Genomic DNA, 16,346 nt, shown 5'->3' on the forward strand with positions numbered 1-16,346 from the left:
GGTCACAAGATGCCACATGATTAGGGTTCATGAATTGGGACCCGTGATTTGTGATTATGAGGTTTGGTATCTCGTGGGAATTCTTGAATAAATCTGGTGTAAAAGCGGTTGTTATTATTGATTTGTTACTTGTTTTCCTTTATTTGGTTTCATCGGACTTAGACTGTGTTGAGCTTACTCTACAACATTACTACATGTTTGCTTCTTGTTGCTAATTGTTGTTTCTAGTGTTTCATTGCGAGTATTGTTTTGTCTTCCTTACCATGCTTAGCTTTATATTAACCTTGTTTCCCCGTCAGTTTACCTTCATACTTGTTCAGGTTGTTTAGTCCAGTATGGTGTCTTGATTGTCCCTCGTCACTACTCCACCGAGGTTAGTCTTGATACATATTGGGTACCACTGTGGTGTACTCATGCTACGTTTTTTCACACTTTTGTGCAGATCCAGGTACCACAAAAGTTTATTGATCATTTATTAGGCTTACCTAGTCCCTAAGACTAGGTGCCATCACGACATCCTATGGATGGTATCATAGCTCTAGGTTCATAGGTGCTACGAGTCATAAGTGAGTTTAGTAGAGTCTTGCGGATCGATATTGAGACGTCTGTACTTATCTTCGAAAAGGCTATGGAACTATTAGGTAAAATCTTCACTTCTTTCATTCCTATCGTGTGAGTTTATTGATCTCGGAGTTTGAGCCTTTGTCATTCTATTCTCTCACAGATGGTGAGGACACGAGCTGCATTTACTGATGATGCTGCCCCTAGAGCCGGTGTTGCTAGGGGCCGAGGTAGAGGACAAGGAAGGGCACATGCTATAGCTAGAGCACCTATTAAAGCAGCGGTTGAGGAGCCGCCAGTAGCTCCGGTTGGGGGACAGACACCAGAGGCGCCTATTGTTTCCCCCGGATTTCAGGAGACTTTAGCGCAATTTCTGAGCATGTTTGGTACATTGGCTCAGGCAGGGTTGATTTCGGTTGCACCAACTACTTCGCAGATTAGGGGAGGAGCTCAAACTCCGACCGTCGGTACTCCAGAGTAGCGGGTTCACATATAGACTTGCAAGGTTCAAGAAGTATCACCCTCCTACTTTCAGTAGTTTGGCTTCAGAGGATGCCCACGGGTTCTTAGATGAGTGTCACTGCATTCTCTGTACTATGGGTATTGTGGAGACAAGTGGGGTTGCTTTTACTATGTTCCAGCTTAAGGGAGCGACATATAAGTGGTGACGAGAGTATGAGTTGGGTAGTCCGGCCGATGCAACTTCACTTTCATAGACTTAGTTTTCAGAGATGTTCTTGAGAGAGTTTGTTCCCCAGACTCTTCGGGATGTATGGCGCGTAGAATTGAGTAGTTGTGTCAGGGTACAATGTTAGTGTCAGTGTCACGACCCAAAATTCCACTAGTCTAACCCAACCCGTTAGGTAAGCCAATTTTCAACTATCCAATTTCAATGAAATTAATTAAAAGAAAACATCTAAAACAGTATATTTTTCCAAGAATTGGTAGTACAAATCATGAGCTTCTAAGAATAGAGTATACAAAGCAGAAATGAAATAAATACATAGTCTGTTTGATTAATACATAAACAGAGCTTTTATAAATCTAAGGCTACCCTGAACAAGAGGCAGCTACAATAGGAACGCAGGTACATCTTCAGATCTCGCAACCATCGAGCACAACAACAACAACAGCCAACATTTGCACGCAATATGCAGAAGTGTAGTATCAGTATAACCCTATGTACTGAGTAAGTAACAAACTTAGCCGTAGGTTGAAAGTAGTGACGAACTTCCACCAAGGTCCGGTCCAAAACCAACAGTCCACAATAATCCATAACAACATAAAGAAAATAATACCAGAAGTAACTCAGGGATAAAATACTCAGCCAAATAATGATTTCAAAAAATATAGTAGTTCTTTCTTTCAAATATATCAGTAAAAACCCAAATCGTTTGCCGAAGTTGCTAATAATAGGAATAGTTTGAAAACAATAAATTTATCCAAAAAATCTTCTCAATAATAAATAATATATTTTATTTTCCTTCCGGATAACTCGTGTAAAACAAATGCATCACTATGCCCATCTGTCAAAAATGTGTGAGAAATCATAAATGATGTGATGTTTTACAACATGAGGAAAAATACATCTCTATGCATGTATGTCATTTGTGCATGCCAATGCGACGCAATTCAGTGATAAAATCATAAACATCTCCTCGGGCAGAACATCACTCATATACAGCCCTTCGGGCAAACCTCACAGTCACTAGTGCCACTTCGGCATACCTCACAATCACTCTTGCCACTCGGGTATACCTCACAATCACTCTTGCCACTCGGGCATACCTCACAATCACTCAGCACTCGGCACTCACACTCAGTAGGTACCTGCGCTCACTGGGTGTGTGTACAGACTCTAAATGGGCTCCTTTAACCCAAGCGCTATAATCTGCACGGACAACTCACGTGCTGCACGGACAACTCACGTTCTATAATAATAAAGTATGTTGCAGGCGGGCAGCCCCGATCCACACTCATCTTCACAATCATGCCCTCTGCCGATATCAAACATGTTGCGGCGTGCAGCCCGATCCCATAAATATGCAACATGTTGCGGCGTGCAGCCCGATCCCATAAATATCCTCACAAATTAAGCCCTCGGCCCCACTCAGTCATAAACCTCTCAAGCTACTCGGGCATTTCAGTAAAAACAGGGCATTCGTCCCAAAATATTTATATGCATCAAAATAGAGTCATAAAACTGAGTTATGATATGCAATGAAATGAATATGACTGAGTATGAATTTTCAATTTAAAACAAATAATTCACAACAATATGACCTCTATGGGTCCCAATAATACTGGCACATAGCCTCAATCATGATTTTAATATGTTTTTCAGCTTAATTTCTCTAACTCATAAAACGCATGAAAAATGCCAAGATTATTTAACTACAAAATTCCACATAAACAATTATGTCACAATTTCTATAGTGCACGCCCACACGCCCGTCACCTAGCATGTGCGTCACCTCCCAACAATTTACGAAATACATATATTCAGGATTCATACCCTTAACTTCAAGATTAGATGAGTTACTTACCTCGAACAAGCCGAATCCAAAGTCGAGCAAGCTAAATAATGCTCCAAAAATCCCATTATGCGCGTATCAACTCCCAAGCAGCTCGAATCTACCACAATTAATTTTATTCAGTCCACACAATTGATAGGAATTAATTCCATATCAAAATACTAATATTTTCCATAAAATTCGAAATTATGCCCCAAAAATCACCCGTGGGGCCCACATCTCAAAATCTGACGAAACTTACAAAATACGATAACCCATCCAATTACAAGTTCAACCATACTAATTTCACTCAAATTCGACTCCTAATCGGTATTCAAACTTGAAAAATTCGTTTTGTGACATTATAGAAATTTCCTTCTATTTCTCTTGAAGATTCAATAATCTTACACTAAAAATGAAGATTAATTCATGGAATATAATCACAAGGGAGTTAATAACACTTATCCCAAGTTGTGTGAAAAATTTCCTCTCCAAAATCGCCCAACCCAAGCTCCAAAATCTGAAAATGGGTGAAAATGTTGAACCCTCAAATTTTAAGGTTCTGCCCAGTCGATTTCCGCATCTGCAGACAAGGGGTCACACCTGCGACCCTCGCTTCTGCGGACAAATGAGCGCATTTGCGAGCCAGGCCTCTTCTGCAGAGAGCCAAGCGCGGATGCGACTCCGCACCTGCGCTGCCCGACTTCCTCACCCTTTTCCGCTTCTGCGCCAACCCTTCGCACATGCAGCCTCGCAGATGCGGGCAAATTCTTCGCACATGCGAGCACTACCCAATTCCACACTTGGCTGCTTCTGCGACTGATTTCGCGCACATGCGGCTTCACACCTGCGATCAAAATCTTCGCAGGTGCGATCACACCAGTAGGCAGCAGTTCCAGCATTTTCTTAAGTCTAAATTTAATCCGTTAACTGTCCGAAACTCACCCAAGGCCCTCAGGACCTCAACCAAGTGTATCAATAGGTCCCATAACATAACACAGACCTACTCGAGGCCTCAAATCACACCTAACAATATCGAAACGACGAATTACTCCTCAATTCAAAATCAACGAACTTTGAACTTTCAAATTCTACATCTTGTGCCGAAACACATCAAATCAATTTAGAATAACTTCAAATTTTGCGCACAAGTCACATTTCACATTACAGACCTATTCCAATTTCCAGAATCGAATTCCAACCTTGATATCAAAAAGTCAACCCCCCCGGTCAAACTTTCCCAAAATTCATCTTTCGGCATTTCAAGCCTAATTTCACTACGAACCTCCAAATAATTTTATGGACACGCTCCTAAGTCCAAAATCACCATGTTGAGCTATTGGAATCATCAAAATTCAAATCCGGGGTCATTTACGCATAAGTCCGCATCCGGCCACTATTTTAACTTAAGCTTTAAACCTTGGAACTAAGTATTCCAATTCCTTCAAAAACCTCACTGGACGCGAACCAATTACCCCGGCAATTCACCTAACAATTATAAAGTATAATTTAAGAAGTAAAGGGGGAAGCGGGGTTGTAATACTCAAAACGACAGGTCGGGTCGTTACAGTCAGAGTATGCCGTTAGATTTAGTGATTTTTCCAGACATGCACATGCTTTGGCTTCTACAATTAGAGAGCGAGTCCGCAAATTCATTGAGAGACTTAGTCATGATATCCGGTTAAGCATGGCTCGAGAGTTGGAGTCGGATGTTCCATTTCAGCAGGTGGTAGAGATCGCTCACCGATTAGAAGGCAAGTGGGACCAGGAGAAAGAGGACATGTCGGGTCAGGAAAGAGGGGACAAAGAGGCCTCCTAGACCGGGAGGATCTACTGGTCCCTATTACGGAGGCAGGGCACACCATGGTAGAGGTTTTGTGGGTCAGCATTTCAATTTGCACTTCAGGCATCGTACGGTGTTTCAGATACCCATGGATCTCAAAGTACCCGTACCGGATAGCTTCCACAGCCACGTTAGTGGAGAGGTTTCTTTGAGTGTGGATATACCATCCATATGGTGAGAGATTGTCCCATACTTCGGATAGATGTGTCACAGTAGAGTATTTAGGCTATAAGTTAGTTGCTACTCAACCTGCACAACTTTTTAGGGGTGGAGGACAGGCAGTTAGAGGGCACCCTAAAGGGGGAGTCCCAGCTCATTGATATAATTGCCATGGTATGGCTGAGGCCGCTACACCAGATGGTGTCGTTACAAGTATGGTTTCGATTTGTTATAGAGGAACATTATCCTTATTTTGATTCGGTTCTGCTTATCGAGGCGAGACTTCCTATCATGCTTCACATATGGTGAGTTTCGTGACTTTGTACTCCGCTTATGTGTTTATCTCTATTGGGAGATTCTATGGTGGTAGCCCGTGTCTATCATTTTGTTTTTGTTCACTAGTTAGATCTATGAGGCTAAAGTGAATTTCTGTTACTCATTACGGTAGGTTTTGATGTTATTTCTGGATGGTTTGGTTATAATTTGTGATTTAGATGTTATACTGGTGAAATGGTTCATTATGTGTTGTGATTTTGTTTAGCAGAATAGAAAAAAAAAGTTTCGGTTGGCATGATATGTCTATTACTTGTGATTCAGAGTTAAGGATGTCGTTTTCATATGGTTCGATATGTTTGAACCGGGCTACTTGCCGTGATGGAGTTATATTAGGATGGGACCCTTGTGGCTAGTTTATATGTTCTGGTTCTCCCTTATAAAATTTATTCTTAGTATGGTACTGATAGGGAGTTATGCCTGTCGGGCTTGTTTGATAGATCTCTCATATGTTTCTCCTTGCATAATTAGTCATATTCGCATTGTGCTTATTGGGGTTTAGTTTACGAGGTGTGTGCCCATGTGATGTTGAATGTGACTTGATGATTAAGTGAATAGTTATGAGGTCTTCATGTCTCTTGCACCGTTGTCAGTGTTGTGAAGGTTTGAAATGAGGTTTTAGTTGTGAATGGGTTATTGTCGTTGTTGTATTTGATTATGGGCAGCTATCGTGATCAGAAATGTTATTATGGACATATGTGTGGTGTGTTACATTGTTTGTTTGTACCTGGTGGGTGTAGGCATGAGTTATTACAACTGGTTGGGGCTGATACCGTGTGTTGATGTGGGAATCAGTTCTTTTGGAAATGATCAGATGGTGAGAATTTAGTTCTAAGGTTTATCAATGTGGATAGGAGATATAATCTTTAATTGAGATGGTGTTGTCGGGCTTATGTCAATTGAGGAGACATAGGAGCACCCGTGAGTATATGTATGTTTAGTACATTCAGTGATTTGATGATCTCAGAATGATTCTTGGCACGTTTGAGGATGAATATTTGTTTAAGAGGGGGAGAATATAACGACCCGACCGGTCATTTTGAGAATTAGCATCTCGTTCGGTGTCTTAAGGTCTCGAACAACTTCGTATTATGTATTATGACTTGCGTGTGTGGTCGGATTTGGTTTTCGGATGATTCAAGATCAATTTGGAGGAATAATTATTGTTTTAGAAGTTTAAGTGAAAAGAGTTTATCAGAGTTTGACTTTAGTGTAGACGACTCCGGAATGGTGTTTTGATGGTTCCAATAGCTTCGTATGGTGATTTTGGTCTTAGGGACGTGTCCGGATGTTGATTTGGAGGTCCGTAGGTTGTTTCAACATGAATTGGCGAAAGTTGGAAAATGGACGATTTTGGAAAGTTTGACCGGGAGTTGACTTTATTGATGTTGGGGTCAAATCCTATTTTCGGAAGTTGGAATAGGTATGTACTGCCATTTATGACTTGTGTACAAAATTTAAAGTAAATCAGAGTTGGTTTGGTATGAATCGACATTAGTTTTGGAATTCGGAAGTTCATAAGTTTTTTAGGCTTGAATTAATGCGCGATTCGTGATTCTACTATTGTTAGAGATAATTTGAGGCTTTGAGTAAGTTCATATCATATTTTGGGACTTGTTAGTATACTTAGTTGGGGTCTCATGGGGCTCGGTGAGTTTCATATGGGTTTGGATTGTGCCACGCTCTTATTTTATGCTTCAACGTCGTTTCTTTTGGCATAAAGGGTACCACATTGTGCAAACGAGCTTTGATTTGTGATTTGATTGAACTATCAGATCCGTATCATAATTACAGAACCATAGCAATAAGAATCGCCGCATTCTGAGGTCGTATGAGAGAGTTATGCCCATTTCTGTGTCGGGAAAGACTGCTATTTCTTCTGGTGTTTGAGGGAACAGAGGCAAATCGCAGGTGTCAAATTCGATTTATAAGTCTTAGGTTTGAAATGCGATTTATAAGTCTCAGGTGTCAAATGCGATTTATAAATCTCAGGTAGAGCTTTCTAAAAACGGGGGTTTCACCACTTTTAACATAATTAGAGTTGGGGAGCTCGGATTTGGGCGATTTTTGAAGGATTCTTCACGTGTTTGTTTGGGGTAAGTATTCTTTATCCGAAATTAATTATATTTCATGATTCCATAATTGTTTTATCATTAAATTAGTGAATTGAATGGAAGAAAAGTGTAAAAATCTTTCAAAAATGTAAAATGAGGATTTGACGGGCGATTCGATATCGGAAATTGATAATTTTGGTATGGTTGGACTCGTTATCGAATGAATGCTCGGATTTTATGAATTTTCCTGGGTTCCGAGGTACGATCTCGGGGTTGACTTTTTAGTTTTAATTAAAGATCAAAACTTTATTATCCGAAATCGTTTTTCATGAGTTTTAAGTATGATGTTAAGTTATTTTGGCTAGATTTGAGCCATCCGGAAGTTGTTTCATACGAGAAGGACAATTTAGATTATCGTTCTAGCTTCTTTGAGGTAAGTATCTTGTCTAACTTTGTATGGGGGAACTACCCCTTAGGATTTGAGTTATTTGTGCTAATTGTGTCATGTGAAGACCGTGTACGCGAGGTGACAAGTATGTACTCGGGCTTAATTGTGGAAATTTGACCATTTAGGGCCCTTAGGTTCTTATGTTCATTAGTTGTGAAGTTGTTGTGAAGTTGTTTTATCATGTTAAATCTTTCATTTACTAAATTTACTCTTACGTGTCTTATTTGGATTTAATTGATTCAGGTTTTACCCTTGTTGCCGATTAAACTCTTATGTGCCTTAAGTGAAGTTGTTGCCTCTTTTATTGCCATGCTATCTTTTCCATAACTGCTTGTCCTTAATTGAAGTTATTATTATCTTTTTTGTAATTGCTTATCCTTAATTGAAGTTATTATTATCTTTTCCGTAATTGCTTATCCTTAATTGAATTTGTTGTTATCTCTTCCGCAATTGCTCAACCCTAAATGAAGTTTTGTTATCCCTTTTAATTGTTGAATCATCCTTATTTGGAATCATTGTTATACATTATGTCTCCCTTGTTGAGCTATTCTTGTTGAGACCATTATTCCTTATTGTGTCTTTATTTGTGAGCTCATTCTTCCGTTGCTTTGTGTTATGAAGTTCTTGTGTTGATTTACTTGTCGTATTCTCGTGTTATTATTGTAGTTGTTGTTGTATTCAGTGTTGTTGAGCCGAAGGCTATGCGTGGTTGTGGTATTAAAACTATTTGAGGAAATCTTGTGGCATATGGGCGCATGCTGTGAAAGTCATTTTATTGTGTTGTTATGTTTTGGCACACGTAGTATTGTTGTGAGGATTGTCGGGGTGTTCGCACGTGAGTTGTCTGTACCGTTGTTATTAGTGATACTTGCACATGCAGCGTGACAAGGCGGGCCATATATGTGAGTTTGCGTATGTGGCGAGACAAGGTGAGAATATTATTATGCGCGTGTGGCGAGACAAGGCGGGCATTTACTTTATTATTGTGCACATGGCGAGACAAGGTGGGCTATATCGGGGAATGATTTATGATGACTTGTGATGGCCTGGGGGCGTTGTTATTATTGATATTTTTATAGTGGCGTGCCTACCTTGTGTGAGTTATACTTTGTAGATTTTATGGTGATCGTTTCTTATGTGTCATTCATTGTCTCTACTCTTATTTGTCGACTTGATTTGGGATAGAACACTTGCATAAGCATACACGTAATTAATCACCCATATATGTTTAAGAAGACGAAACCTGATGTTATTGACCATTTACATATACTCCCGTTTACTTGCCTTCTGTGTGAGAGTTGTTCTATTGGCACGTGAGTTGTCCGTGTGGTCATGAATCATTATTATTGTTGGCACGTGAGTTATCCTTGCGGATATTTGATATTGTCACTCCCTTGGCACGTGTGTCATCCATGCGGCTATGAATTGTAATGTGGGCACGAGATGCCAAGTGATTAGGGTTCACGAATTGGGACCCATAAAATGTGATTATGAGGTGAAGTACCTCGGGGAAATCTTTGAACAAATCTTGTGTGGAAGCGGTTGCTCTTATTGAATTATTACTTGTTCCCTCTACTTGGTTTTACCGGATTTTAACTGTGTTCAGCTGACTCCACGACGTTATTACATGTTGTTTGTTTGCCTGCTGCTAATAGTTGCTCTTAGTTTCCTATTACAAGCACTGTTTGTTATTGTTATCATGCTTAGTTTTATTATGATATTGTTCCCTATTAGTTTCGCATTCATATTTGTACAAGTTATCTGATCTAGTAGGTGTCTTGGCTGTCCCTCGTTACTACTTCACAGAGGTTACTCTTGATACTTACTGGGTACCGTTGTGGTGTACTCATGTTATACTTTCTGCACATTTTTGTGTAGATCCATGTACTACGGAGTTGGTTGATCATTAGCTAGTTGTTTGGACTTTGCTATGGAGACTCAAGGTATACCTGTCGTCGCGTTCGCAGGCCTCAGAGTTACCTTCTGATATTGTACTTGTACTGTTTATTTCTATTCCGAAACAGTTGTACTTAGAAGGCTTTCTAGTAAACTCAGTAGAGCTTATGACTTGTACTACCAGTTTTAGGATTGTAAGCTTTGTATAGAATTTTTTTGTTCATGTTTAATAGCTTTTGGTTGAGTTTGCCATTAATTCAGTAAGTGTTAGGCTTACCTAGTCCCTACAATTATGTGCTATCACGATATTCTATGGAGGAAAATTGGGGTCGTGACAAAACTCGAGCTTTACAAAATAAGCTCTAAAAGCAACAGGTATAAAAAAAAAAATAGTGCAAGACCACTTGAAAGCAATAAAGTATCCTATGGTGATTGAAATAAGTCGGAGATTTTTTTTGTTCGGATTCTTAGGGAAGAATGAACTAAGCGAATTAGAGTGAAATTTTGTTTTTTAAAAGGAGAGATGACATCGCTAGAAAACTTTAAAATGAATATATTGGGAATGGAAAAGCATAATCCCAACGATGTAAGTGCACCGACGATGGTGATAAAACTTAACGGGCCAGAATAATCAGATATATGACGGTACAGTTCTTTTAGAAAAAATAATAATTTCTCTAAAATTATTTTATAAAAGAGTGTACGAGAGAGGACAAATCAATCATATCACGCTTTTTAAAAATTAGGAGCAAATAGTTAAAAAGATTTAAATAATTATAAATTGCATGTAACTTATTTTAATTGTGATCTTTTGGAAGGACAAACAATGATCATTTACATTTTGAATCCAAATATTAGTTTACTAACAATCTTAATTTATTATATACGTTAATTAGTATTCATTTTAATACTCTAATAAATTTTACTATTAGAATACATTTGCGATTATGGTTTAACTATTTTTTGCACAAATTATATGATACTTGACTTGAAATATTTAGTATTATATTAAAAGAAGGGTAGTGAAACATATGGTTAAGCCAAGTGGCATAATGAGAAAAACTACTTGACACTTCTATGGAATCTATTTGTATTTGAAAAAAATATTTATAGTATTCTTTTGGATCTAATTAATTAAAAGAAAGGTAGTGAAGCATAGAGTTAAGCAAAGTGGCATAAGGAGAAAAAGCTACTTGGCACTTATATAGAATATATTTTTTGGATTCTATTTGTATTTGAAAAAATATTAATAGTATTCTTTTGGATCTAATTAATAATTGAAAAAATATCTGTTGGGAATGATAGACGTGTAGTTTTTCTTTTCTCTTTGTTTTAATTTGCTTTGTATTGATAATTTATCTATTATATGGCATACTTTAGTTTAATCATGGTGGACTTATATTAGACAATTAAGTTTATGTTTTCCTCTATGCATCCTTATTTGATGAGCTGAATTAAAGAAGAGGGGAGAAGCATTATGATTCTATAAAAAGAAATTTAGTGGACCTTATAATTTTCATTGTTGAATCTAGAGAGTTATATCTCTTTTTATTAAGCAAGATTTATAAATGCGTAGATATAGTAACTCTATATTGTGTATCTATATTTGTTAGAGATGTTGTATTCTAGAAGATATTATAGGAATATGATAAATAATATAATAATATTCTTAGAAGAGATTTTAGGGAGTATGAATATAAACTCCTGTATATAAACTCTTCTTTCTGGAAATGAGAAAGCAAGTCAGATACATCTAAAAGTTGTACAATCTCTCATGTATTATCTTTTCTGTTGAAGCAGTAGTGTTGTGTATTCTCTTTTTCTTTCTTATTTATGATACTTTGAAAAAAAATTATAACCATTATATGATATTATTATAAATGTTCATTCGTTTTTTCTTTATTGTGCAACTTTATTGATATTATTTTTGTTTTCAAACGTTTTGCTATTCAAATGTAGCCGTATATCTTTGACTAAGAAAGCTAAGGAAGGAGGTGCTAATCTCCCGAGTCATTTTCTCGTTGTATGCCTCAAAAGAACATGATTTGAAATGGTATGTATGTCTAGAAAGGATGTCGAATTGAGTTGTATTTCGTCTTTATTATGACTTAATTCTTATTTGCTTATCTTCAAAACTTCGAGTAAATTTCAGGGGTGGTCATTCAACTTTGTGTTCATTACTCAAAAGTCATTTTTCTTTCTTTTGTTACGTAAAAGCCATTCAATTTTGTGTTATTATCCAAAAGCCACTTTTCTTTCTTTTGTTAAATAAAAATCATTTTACTATGCTCTAGATATCACTAGGGGTGTACAAATGAAAACGACAAACCGCACCAACTCGATAATCCGAGTCAAATCGAGAAAAAAATCCGACTATGATTTGGTTTGATTTGGTTTGGTGTTAGAAGAAAAACCCGATCATAATTGGTTTGTTTTGGTTTTAACTAAAAAAAGTCAAACCGAAACCAACCAACCCGATATTATATATATAGAAGTTTTAACTATGTTTAATACATAAAAATATTTATTGTAGTGTACAACAACAACAACCCAGTAATATCCCACTAATGGGGTCTAGGGAGGGTAGTGTGTACGCAGACCTTACCCCTACCCCGAAGGAGTAGAGAGGTTATTTTCGAAAGACCCTCGGCTCAAGAAAACAAAAGGACAACAGGACAAAAAAAGACAATATTAGTATCACCACAACAATCATAGGAAAAATGAGAACACTATGAAAACCAGAAGAAAGATGCTATTGTAGTGTAGTTTATAAATATTTCTTAAGTTGTTTCATAGTTTTATCTTTTAACGTTTATTTCAAGCTTGAACTTATAATTTTTGGATGCTCCAATAAATTTTATAGTTCATAAATGGTAGTAACTCAAATAAATCCTAAACCAAAATCAAATCAATACTAATGCTAATAAAAAAATATTCAATTCAATAGTACTATGAATGAAAATAGTGTTAAATATCTATTTTTTAATTTTTCCATGGTTTAGATAAAATGCATAACTTATTTTTCTTTTAGTGTTTAGTCATGTGAATAATAGTACGTATAGTCGTACTTATTTTAGCAACTTAGTAATTTTAAATTATGTTTGTTTTCATTATGACTTATTAATAATATTGATTTTATGCAGTTTTATTATCTTTATTGTTGAACATTTTAGTACAATGCAATGACTCATTTCATATTTATGTTACTTTATTGAAAAACACCTTATATAGTTTTGTCTTACTAGGAATAAAGATATATTTGGAGCACAAATTCTATGTTTTGTGCTATGAAGACTTTATGGGGGGAAAATCGAAAAAATTCGAAAATCCGAAAAATTCGAGAAAAATCGAGATTAAAAAATATGACTTTTATTGGTTTGGTCTTTAGATTTAATAGCCCTACACAATTAGTTTGGTTTGGTAATTGAAAAATTCGAACCAACCCGACCTATGTACACCCTTAGTTATCATGACAATAGTTACTTTGACCAGATTTTATAAATCTTTCACCTGAAAAGTGTATTCTGCCATTGACATTATAAATCCTCCCATTTATGCAACACCTTCTATATTATATGCTAGATAATATACTTTTACCCAAGTATATTACTTATAATTAAAATAATTTAATATTATTTTATTTATTATTTTTTAATATATACGTACATTTAATTTTTTTCTTAACATTAATTTTTAATATATATATATATATATATATATATATATATATATATATATATATATATATATATATATATATATATATATATATATATAAGTAGCATTATTAAATGTGTCGGTAACATTACCGTGAACAAATCTCAAGTCCACATTCTTAACCATACTTATTGAAATATTTTTAATGAAAATTAGAAAAGTAGCATCTATTCGTCTCTTTTGTCCATGGTTGTTGTACGTCATTGGCCTCTTTATCAGTTAGACATTAAGAATACTTTTCTCCACGGTGATCTTGAGGAAGAAGTTTATATGGAGCAACCACCTGGTTTTGTTGCTTAGGGGGAGTTTAATGGTTATGTGTACAGATTGTGCAGGTTACTATATGGTTTGAAACAATCCCTTCGAGCTTGGTTTGGTAAGTTCAGCATAATTATTCAAGAATTTGGCATGACTCGTAGTGAGGTTGATCACTCTGTATTTTATCGGCATTCTGCTCCTAATCTATGTATTTATCTAGTGGTTTATGTTGATGATATTATTATTACTGTCAATGATCAGGATGATACTACTAATCTGAAGCAACATCTCTTTCAGCACTTCCAGACTAAGGATCTAGGCAGATTGAAATATTTTCTAGGTGTTGTGGTCGCTCAGTCTAGCTTAGGTATTGTTATTTCACAGCGGAAGTATGCCTTAGACATTCTTAAGGAGACTGGAATGATGGGTTGCAGACTTATTGACTCTCCTATGGATCCGAATGCTAAGCTTCTGCCTGGACATGGGGAGCCTCTTAGAGACCCTACGAGATATAGGAGGTTTGTTGGCAAATTGAATTACCTCACAGTGACTAGACTTGACATTTTTTTTTTTCGGTGAGTGTTGTAAGTCAGTTTATGAATTCTCTCTGTGATAGTCACTGGGATGCAGTTGTTCGCATTCTTCGGTATATAAAGTCAGCTCCAGGCAAAGGATTACTATTCGAGGATCGAGGCCACGAGCATATTGTTGGGTACATAGATGTTGATTGGGCAGGATTACCTTTTGATAGACGTTCTACGTCTGGATATTGTGTTCTAGTAGGAGGTAACTTGGTCTCATGGAAGAGCAAGAAACAGAATATAGTTACTCGATCTAGCGCCGAAGCCGAATATCGAGCCATGGCTATGGCGACGTGTGAGTTAGTTTGGGTCAAGCAGTTGCTCAAGGAGTTAAAGTTCGGAGAAATCAGCAAGATGGAACTAGTGTGTGATAACCAAGCTGCTCTTCACATTGCGTCAAATCTGATGTTTCATGAGAGGACTAAACACATTGAAATCGACTGTCACTTTGTCAGAGAAAAAATACTTTCAGGAGATATTGTTACAAAGTTTGTAAAGTCGAATGATCAACTAGCAGATATTTTCACTAAGTCTCTTACTGGTTCTCGTATTGGCTACATGTGTAACAAGCTCGGTACATATGATGTGTATGCACCGGCTTGAGGGGGGTGTTAATTTACAGATATATATAGTGTAGTCTTGTCCCACATTGGAAGAGGAGTAATCTCCTTATAGTGTATAGCTATAAATAGGGACCTCTTGTATTGTATTTATGATCCAAATCAATAACATATTTTCTTCCGTGCTTTCTTACAGTGGTCATTCAACTTTGTGTTCATTACGCAAAAGTCATTTTTCTTCTTTTTTATTACGTAAAAATTATTTAATTTTGTGTTCATTACTCAAAAGTCACGTTTCTTTCTTTTATTACACAAAAAATTATTTTACTTTGCTTTATTTATCACATAAGTCACATTGGCCAGATTTTATAATACTTTTACTTGAAAAGTCAATTAAGCCCTTGACATTATAATTTTTCTCATTTATGTAACACCTTCTATATTATATACTATATAATATATTTTTACCTAGGTATTTTACTTATAATTAAAATAATATTTATTTGAAATAATAAAAATATATTTGTTTAGAAATGATAGTTTGTTATAGTTAATAAGAATTTAGAGAAAGTTTCAAAGATATTTGCATTTAATATTAAGTTTTTTAAAGCTTTATCTATTAATATTATTTATTTGACAGTATTAATCAGATGTGTCATTGTGCTAAATATAAGTATTTTATTTATTGGATTAATGAGTATGGATTGGCTGATAAATCAGTGAGCTTTGGCTATGAGAGAGAAAGTATCACTATAATCAAGCCCAAAAATCTGATTATAGCCTTTTGCAACAAGAAGAGCCTTAAGCTGATCAACCTGTCCATCCGGGTCGACTTTGACTGCATAAATCCAACGACAACCAACAGTAGACTTACCTGCAGGAAGAGGAACAAGCTCCCAAGTGCCACTCGCATGTAAAGCAAACACCTCATCAATCATAACATGTCGCCATCCTGGATGGGATAGTGCCTCACCTGTAGACTTAGGAATAGAAACAGTGGACAAAGAAAATATAAAAGCATAATGAGATGACGACAAGCGATGATAACTTAAACCGACATAGTGGGGATTAGGATTAAGTGTGGATCGTATACCTTTGTGGAGTGCAATTGGTTGACGAAGAGGAGACACGTCCGCAGTAGGTGCAGAATCTGATGCGGGGCGTGAATCACTTGGGCCTGATGCTAGATGTGGACGATAATGATAAGTCAAGAGTGGTGGAGCTGCAGAAGGTTGAGCTGGATTATGTGGAGGAACTGGAGCTATAGGTGGTGGAGCTACAACTGGAGCTGTAGGTGGTGGAACTTGAGTTATAGGTGGTGGAGCTATAATTGGAGTTATAGGTGGTGGAGCTACAATTGGAGCTGTAGGTGGTGGAGCTGGAGTGACTGAATCTCCAAAAGATGAAACTGGTAGTACCTCAG

Source organism: Nicotiana tabacum, chromosome 11 (assembly GCF_000715075.1).
Source record: "Nicotiana tabacum cultivar K326 chromosome 11, ASM71507v2, whole genome shotgun sequence".
Lineage (NCBI taxonomy): Eukaryota > Viridiplantae > Streptophyta > Magnoliopsida > Solanales > Solanaceae > Nicotiana > Nicotiana tabacum.